The sequence below is a fragment of the Taudactylus pleione genome, unplaced genomic scaffold, assembly GCF_031769625.1.
Source record: "Taudactylus pleione unplaced genomic scaffold, aTauple2 ptg000910l, whole genome shotgun sequence".
NCBI lineage: Eukaryota > Metazoa > Chordata > Amphibia > Anura > Myobatrachidae > Taudactylus > Taudactylus pleione.
In genome coordinates this window covers 12,205-21,699 of record NW_028285311.1, presented here as the reverse complement: position 1 = coordinate 21,699, position 9,495 = coordinate 12,205, and the positions used below count along the sequence as shown (strand labels likewise).

At 41.0% G+C, this 9,495-nt stretch overlaps 1 long non-coding RNA gene across 1 annotated transcript; it reads left to right on the top strand.

Moving 5' to 3' along the window:
• The first annotated feature begins 7,159 nt into the window (after nucleotides 1-7,159).
• On the top strand, nucleotides 7,160-9,274 carry LOC148473803 (uncharacterized). Its single transcript, XR_015872948.1, has 3 exons — nucleotides 7,160-7,481; nucleotides 7,561-7,674; nucleotides 8,488-9,274. It is a non-coding gene; the product is annotated as an uncharacterized LOC148473803 (long non-coding RNA).
• Nucleotides 9,275-9,495: the final 221 nt, after the last annotated feature.

Genomic DNA, 9,495 nt, shown 5'->3' with positions numbered 1-9,495 from the left:
GGGTTCAGGTGTAGAGTATATTATAGTAATACTGGGGTTCCCATGTAGTGTATAGTATAGTAATACCGGGGTTCAGGTGTAGTGTATAGTAATACTGGGGTTCCCCTGTAGTGTATAGAATAGTAATACCGGGGTTCCCATGTAGTGTATAGTATAGTAATACCGGGGTTCCCGTGTAGTGTATAGTAATACCGGGGTTCCCGTGTAGAGTATAGTATAGTAATACCGGGGTTCCCGTGTAGAGTATAGTATAGTAATACCGGGGTTCCCGTGTAGTGTATAGTATAATAATACTGGGGTTCCTGTGTAATGTATACTATAGTAATACCGGGGTTCAGGTGTAGAGTATATTATAGTAATACTGGGGTTCCCATGTAGTGTATAGTATAGTAATACCGGGGTTCAGGTGTAGTGTATAGTAATACTGGGGTTCCCCTGTAGTGTATAGAATAGTAATACCGGGGTTCCCGTGTAGTGTATATTATAGTAATACCGGGGTTCCCGTGTAGTGTATAGTATAGTAATACCGGGGTTCAGGTGTAGTGTATAGTATAGTAATACCGGGGTTCCCGTGTAGTGTACAGTATAGTAATACCGAGGTTCCCGTGTATAGTATAGTAATACCAGGGTTCCCGTGTAGTGTATAGTATATGGTATTGATCAGCAATGAAGAATTGTATTACATGGGAGAATCCACCACATGTGATCCATAACAGCCCATATGTGGGATCATGTAATGGGTACAAGGACCTGTGTATGAGCCTATCTGATGGGTCACAGCGTCTCCCTATGTCAGTAATGTGTCTGCTCTATGTCAGTCATACAGATATAATAGGACAGTTCCCCCTTATACATGGACTAATGTACCTGCCCCTCTGCACATTCCCAGCTTTGGTCTGAGGACTGGAGGAGGATGCTGGGAATTGTCACTGGAACCTTCTCTGGTAAATCATCTCCACATTTTCTCTGATGACAACTTAGATAATATTACTGATGTCTGTATTACAGTAAGAATTGGACATGAAGAAACCATTGATAGAGCCGATGTATTTAGCTTTGGTCACAAAATATTTAATGTTAAACATTGGTTATGAAATATCAGTGTGTTCTGATGTCTCTACACAAGACTTCTCGTGGTTACAGCAGGACTGGCTGAGCTGACCCACCGCCTCCTAATAATGGTAGGCTGGCTGTTCCTGTGCTTCATTCTCAGCAGTGATCACACAGTGCTCCGCCTCCTGTGACATCCATGTGACTGCCCTGATGGACTCTGAGCTTAGCCAATCAGTAGCGATCACACACTGCTCTGCCTCCTGTGACACCCATGTGACTGTCCTGATTGGCTAATCTCAGAGTCCATCAGCAGTGCACTTTGTCATTGCCAGGCAGAGCTGCTCTGTTGTGACATAATGAGTGTTACCATCACGTCAGACAACTGGCCGCTGCCCAAGTTGCATGTCTGGTTGAAGATTCTCTGAAGTTAGTGTGGGAAGGGCGGCCGCGGGAGTCAGTCACAATGAGCTAACATTGGAACTGAATTGTGAATGATAAGGAAACATTGGAACCTCAGCCTTTTTGGGTAAGCCACTTAACATTGGAACCAAGCCATCGATGGTGTGATCTGGCAACATTTATAATGCTGCAATGAGAATGTCAATATGAACCATGTTGAATGTCACCATATTCTACCTGGTGGCCCAGCAGCTACTTACCTGCTCCTGATGACTGCAGCAGCTTCCGTGTCCCAGCTGTCATGTAACTTCACACCTGTGATCCTTCAACATTCCAGTAAGTATCCTGCTAATCCTCCATAAGGTGCCTAACCCTATCCCCCACAGCCTAACCCTATCCCCTCACAGCCTAACTCTAACTATCCCCCACAGCTAAACCCTAACCCCCACAGCCTAACACTACCCCCTGACAGCTTAACCCTACCCCGACAGCCCAACTTTATCCCCTACAGTTTAACCATAACTCCCAGACTTACACTGACCCCCACAGATTAACCCTAACCCTGCACAGTCTAAACCTTATGCCTTAACCCTAACCACCCCACAGCCTAACCATAACCCCCCACAGCCTAACCATAACCCCCCACAGATTTACCCTAACCCCCCCACAGCCTAAGCCTTCCACCCACAGCCTAACTATCCCCCACAGCTTAACTGTAACCCCCCCAAAGTCTAAGTATCTCACCCACAACCTAACCTCAGTTATTAGTTTCCTGTATAGACAATGAAATAAATTCTAGGCATTGTCCTCAGTAGCATATGAATAACAATAATATTGCCCTATACTTTTATTCTACGCAATCCCAATACCAAATTCTTACCCCAATAGTAGTGCAAATTTTATTCATAGCAAATTTTTTATAAAAATTAAAGCTATTATATCTTCAATGTCTAAATATACTAATATACTGCTGTTACACTGACAAATATTCATTACCCATTATCATTAAGGATAAAATGATCACAGAAAGTATGTGTGTGTATGTATGTGCTGTAATAGGATTGGGGTAGGATGTCCCTCTCCTAGGGTAGATGTGCACCTCAAAACACACCTGCCAGGAAACAACACAGCAGTCCAGGATTTTCGTGCAAGCTAGCCACAGCTAGTTTTTATTGTGCAGTATAACAATGTAAAACAAAAATAAATCTTAGTCTGTCTGGGCACTAACTAGATAATAAATTCCCTCTCTCAAAGTGATAGGGCCTACTGCCTTAACCACCAACATAGGCATATGCACAGTATTACAAGTGGTACATCATAGTGTGTCTGCTGCCTGTCTCCCAGGTATGAGACACTGAGCCAAACCCTGACACAGCCTTTATCAGCCTCTCACAGCTGCAATCACTAATTAGCCTGCTCTCAGGCTGAAGGCCCCAACACATAAACCAGCCTCGTGAATGGAGCCCTCCCTTCACTCTCACATCCACACCCCCAGGACCCATTATCCGGCTTTTACTTAAAGCCCAAACTCTAATCAAGCAGACACATACATTTCCTGGGGGTTTAAAATACATAGGTCAAAAACCTTAGATACATATATGTGATTTAGCACTTTACCAGTGCTTCTGTCACATATCCCCCCCCCCTTTATTTTGACCTGTGGGACGGAACAACTGCAGCCACCATATAAAACACATGAGACAAAGCATCTGCATTGGCCAGCTGGCTTCCTGGCCTGTGCTCTACTGAAAATGTAACATTTTGCAGTACCAAGAACCACCTAGTTATTCTCCCATTGCTCTCTTTATTCTCTGACCATTTTAAAGGGGCATGACCAGTAATCAACCTGAATTTCGTCAGATTTAGGTATCGTCAGAACTGGTTGGGTGCACAATGCTACTTTTAACTCTTGAAAAGCCTTTTCTGCTTCAGGACTCCATTTAACCATAACTGTTTCTTTGCCTTTGGTAAGGTCTGTCAGTGGGACTGCAATGGTGGCAAAATTGGGTATAAACTCCTACCCCGTGATTCCTAAGAATGTTCTCACCTGCTTCTTATTTAGGGGTCGTGGCCAATATTGTAGTGCCTTGATTTTATTAAGTTGGGGCTTCATCAAACCCCTGCCAATGGTGTATGCAATACACTTTACTTCTTCCATCCCTAGACAACACTTTTTGGCTGTCAATCCAGCTTTATAGATGTAGACCAACACTGCTTGTACTCTGGGTAAGTGAGACTGCTAAATTAGCAGCATACTGTCTATGGGGCCTTAGAATTTTATCCATCATCCTTTGAAAGGTAGCAGGTGCCCCATGTAAGCCAAATGGCAACATCTTGTATTGGAACAACCCTTCTGGTGCAGAAATCCACCCTAGGCATTGGATAGGCATCGAACTTAATCTTAATCCCTGAGTTAGTGATTATGTCATTTAGATTCATGAACAACAACCCTACTCTCTATATGACAAGTTAGATCCAATGAAGGATTGACCTGTCCCCCAATAATACAATCCTACTTGTTTAAATTTATACTCCAAATATCCTAGGGGGAATACCCCACGTGTAAGACTAAGACACATTAGTTAATCAGTTAACTTAGCATGCAACATGCAGAAGATGTCATGCGATATGTATGTGTAATATATATATATGTGTATATATGTGAGCCACCAATAAATCTCAATTGAATATGCATATAGAATATTATATATCGGAATAGAATATTCCACACTTCATTTTATTCAGTATATTTATTCGACTCTAGCTATGCAGATGATGGAGATAAAGAAATTTACTTGTTATGTAACCACATTTATAAAAGGTGGTTAGTTGTGAGGTAACAGAGATTTCCCAAACACAAAAAATAAACATTAACAAAAGGCAGACTGTATTCGAGTCTGTGGCATTGTAAATATCACTTCAAAAATGGCCGCCTCAAGGGTAGAGACCGAAGCCTAACCACTAGGCAGGTCTAAATACCATACAAAGCACTGTTAATGAGAAAAATAAGGGAGGTAATAGAGATAGACCAGCGCTACACATTGTGACCACATACACCTATCGGAGCATGTGCAGTAGGAATACATGGACACGTGATGAGTCACGTGAGCGGCAATACTGACGGAACCCGGAAGTAAGGCTGATACACGCACAGAAGGGATTCCCAGGTTAACTACAGCGGGTATAAAGCAGGGTAAGTCACACCACCACCCCATTTGCCCTTGAAAAAGTCCCAAAATGGGGACGATACGCGTTGGGACCACCAGGACATTTGTTGCATTGACTTTAAATATCTGGACTTTTTTGTTAATAGCAGCAACACACAGCTGTTTTTTTAGTACAAGCCTACAATAAAAGGTTTTATTCAGATTAACATCAGCTCCATAGTCACATCATTTAGCCCCATATGCATGAAGTTACAAGTCAGCAAGCTGGGGGACCAGCAGAAGCCACTATTTGGTGAGTACTTTCCAATCTACTAACAATCTGCATATATAGTGTCCAAGTACCCTGATACTGCACTCATTTCACTTTGAGGTATCCATGATGTTATACAGAGAGGAGGGAAGAAACACTCAGAGACTTCCTGCATACAAGGAGAGTTGGATCACAGATGTCTATGCATTTATTTCACCACCTATTGAACACACTGCCCAAAGTTATTGTCCACCTGGTGTAAGAACACAGAGTTGTTGCATATTTCACCATCAGAACACACTGCCCAAAGTTATTGTCCACCTGGTGTAAGAACACAGAGTTGTTGCATATATCACCATCAGAACACACTGCCCAAAGTTATTGTCCACCTGGTGTAAGAACACAGAGTTGTTGCATATTTCACCATCAGAACACACGGCCCAAAGTTATTGTCCACCTGGTGTAAGAACAGAGTTGTTGCATATATCACCATCAGAACACACGGCCCAAAGTTATTGTCCACCTGGTGTAAGAACACAGAGTTGTTGCATATATCACCATCAGAACACACGGCCCAAAGTTATTGTCCACCTGGTGTAAGAACAGAGTTGTTGCATATTTCACTATCAGAACACACGGCCCAAAGTTATTGTCCACCTGGTGTAAGAACACAGAGTTGTTGCATATTTCACTATCAGAACACACGGCCCAAAGTTATTGTCCACCTGGTGTAAGAACACAGAGTTGTTGCATATTTCACTATCAGAACACACTGCCCAAAGATATTGTCCACCTGGTGTAAGAACACAGAGTTGTTGCATATTTCGCCATCAGAACACACGGCCCAAAGTTATTGTCCACCTGGTGTAAGAACACAGAGTTGTTGCATATTTCACTATCAGAACACACAGCCCAAAGTTATTGTCCACCTGGTGTAAGAACAGAGTTGTTGCATATTTCGCCATCAGAACACATTGCCCAAAGTTATTGTCCACCTGGTGTAAGAACAGAGTTGTTGCATATATCACCATCAGAACACACTGCCCAAAGTTATTGTCCACCTGGTGTAAGAACACAGAGTTGTTGCATATTTCGCCATCAGAACACACTGCCCAAAGTTATTGTCCACCTGGTGTAAGAACAGAGTTGTTGCATATTTCGCCATCAGAACACACTGCCCAAAGTTATTGTCCACCTGGTGTAAGAACAGAGTTGTTGCATATTTCGCCATCAGAACACATTGCCCAAAGTTATTGTCCACCTGGTGTAAGAACAGAGTTGTTGCATATATCGCCATCAGAACACACTGCCCAAAGTTATTGTCCACCTGGTGTAAGAACAGAGTTGTTGCATATTTCACCATCAGAACACACTGCCCAAAGTTATTGTCCACCTGGTGTAAGAACAGAGTTGTTGCATATATCGCCATCAGAACACACTGCCCAAAGTTATTGTCCACCTGGTGTAAGAACACAGAGTTGTTGCATATATCGCCATCAGAACACACTGCCCAAAGTTATTGTCCACCTGGTGTAAGAACACAGAGTTGTTGCATATTTCACCATCAGAACACACTGCCCAAAGTTATTGTCCACCTGGTGTAAGAACAGAGTTGTTGCATATTTCACTATCAGAACACACTGCCCAAAGTTATTGTCCACCTGGTGTAAGAACAGAGTTGTTGCATATATCGCCATCAGAACACACGGCCCAAAGTTATTGCTGAGCTGATATAGGACTGAAGTGCAAGGTCTTTTTGCATTATTAAGGAATATCCAGCCTATAGATATTGCCTACCTGACATAAGCCTACTAGGAACTACACACAATCATTAGGACGCTCTATAGATAGACCACGATACACATTAGGACGTGAATAGAATACTTATTGCAGTACCATAGAGCGCTAAGCTTAAAATTTTCTTCACAATAGTTAATTTCAACATGTAAAAAGTGTATTGTTTTCACTTAATGGTCCAGTGTCATTGTTTTATTTTACGTTTTTTATAAATGAATTTACTAATTTGAGTGTGGTAACCAACAGCAACCATTTTGCAGAAAGTATTTGGACCCTACAATCACATGCATTGTGTTAGGTGTTTTCACCCAGCTTGCAGTGTATTTTGCAGTTGGTAGGTTCGAACATGTTTGTCATTTCATCCTGGATTTGTTCTTGGTATACGCTTTCAAATACCAAGCACTAAATAAGTCAACCACAAATGTTTTTTTAGATATTGGAGTTAACAACATAAAGTGTTTTTTTTTTTATTAAATGGTCCAAAGTACAATTAATTAAAACAAAGATCAGGTTCCCAAATCCTGGAAATGTAATGGAAATACCCCTGCAACACACTTAATGCAACTTGATTAATTTCTTTAAAGCCCTATGTCATTAATGAGGCATCACTCATTTTTGTCTGATGGTACCTTGTTAGCACATAGAAATGGCATGCATTTTGGTGTAAAAAAAATATTTTTCTTTTTAACAAAGAGCCAAGAAAAAGAGTAAAAAATCACTCCCCCAAAAGGAGCAGCAACCACCCCAGCAACAGCAGAAGCAACAAGAGCAGCAGCTCCAAATAACACAGCAGCATGAAGAGGCCGAGGAGGCTGGTGAGTTGTGGAGCTGGAGTTGTGTGTAGACCCACAGTAATGTAAATGAGACCATGACAATGTTAATGTTGTTCTGTAGGACCATCAAATCTGCCCTCCCAAAAAGAGGCATCTGACCCCCCAGTTTTTGCAACACCAATATGTGATGAAGTTGATTTGTTTTCTGGAGGCCCCTCTTCACCTCTTCTGTACGGTGAGTTGTTGTGGATCTGTTTTGGGAAAATATATGCATAATTGTTAGTATTTTTTTTTTCCATTTTTTTCTAATACTTTTTCATGGTTGACATTGTTAGTTTAAGGTCTCAGTAATTTTAGAGGTTTACTTACATGGTTTTGCTTTTAGAAGTTTGGACAAATTAACACTAATTTTAAGGGTCTTCTTTTTTTACTTTTAATTCGTCCCATGGAAACACACTGGCGAGTTCTGTTGTGCCTTTCATTTGCAGTATTGTGTTGGTTTCTCAACTTAGTTAGGTACTTAAATGTAAGATCATACCTGTGATTTTGCATTTTAAAAAGGATAACTTTGTTATTTTCCTAAAAGTTACTCTGTTCATATATTATATTGACTTCGTATGTGTTTTAAAAACATACATTACACATTTTTAAAATGTACGAACCTTAATTGCTGACTTTATCACAAAAAAAAAGTTGTTTTTGTTACCTATGTGCCTTCTATTTTTCCAAAAATAGATTTGTATGTTGTGAAACCTAAATCATACGTTGTTATTTATTTTTTTGGCTTGGGTATGTCATGTTGCACCTGTTGGGGTTTTTTTTTTTTTGGGCCCATGCTAGTTTTGTCTTATTTACCTAAACAATTTTTCTGTTTTTAAGGACACCAAACATTCTCCATAATTTGGCTTTTAAATGTGTGTAAACCAAGATAATATGGCTCATGTTCTTAGGTTTGGAGGACAATACCTACTAAAACTTTATTCTTGCGGGTAAAACTTTAGAAATGTGACGGTGATTTCAAAAAAACTTACCAGAAACTCTCTTCTAGATTCTCTGGAACAACCTGATCTTCCTGCAGACACCATTTCGACTGAAGACGGACTTTCTGAACCTGAAAACACATTTACATTAACCATCATACCTCCAACACCAGTGATGCCAGCATCAAATTTTCTACCCTCCACTCCCCCAATTTTGTTGGGGACACCACAAGCACAACCAGCATCTCAACCTCCACCACCACAGCCAGAAACCACATACTGGCAAGAAATGTATATTTGTCAACAACAACAAATTGATTGATTGCAACAGCACATTTCCCAAAATCAGACCATAAACAAAATTGGTCATAGGCATATCAAAATCCAGATGGCTCAGAGGGTGGAGCTTACACGAATGGCCAACTCTTTAGAACAAATAAGACAGAGCATTGTGAGATTGGAGGCTGCACACGTACAACAATCATTTCATGATCATGGCAAACCAAACCGCTGCCTTTAGGGAGTATTGTGCTGTTTTGCAAAATTTAGGCACACAAATGTTAGGTCGCTTACACGAAACAACAGCAAGCCTGACCTCGAGCAGCACTTCACTGGCACCAACACCAATTAAAACCACCTAGACAAACACTGCGAACCAGAGGTGGCAGCAAACCAAGTCAGGGTGGCAAACCAAGTCAGGGAGGGGTCACTCTAACTGATTTCTTGAACAAAAGCCAGATGTAAAAACTATGGTGAATAGACAAATCAGATTTTGGGGCCTATTCATCAACACTAAAATAACGTTTTTAAGGACATTTTCCTTAAATAACGTTATTTTGGTATTCATGTAGCCACTTAGCACAGGAGATATCACAGATATCTCCTTGCTAAGTTCCCTTGCGTTAATTTTCACACTCCCCATACATTAGTACATTAGTATGGGTACATTAGTACATTAGTATGGGGATGTGGAAATTGTGGTATTCATCAAATTCCGACAATTATCAATTTTCGGAATTTGATGCAGTTACTATTCGCCACTGTGAGGTGGTGAATAGCAGGTGAAACTTACCTGT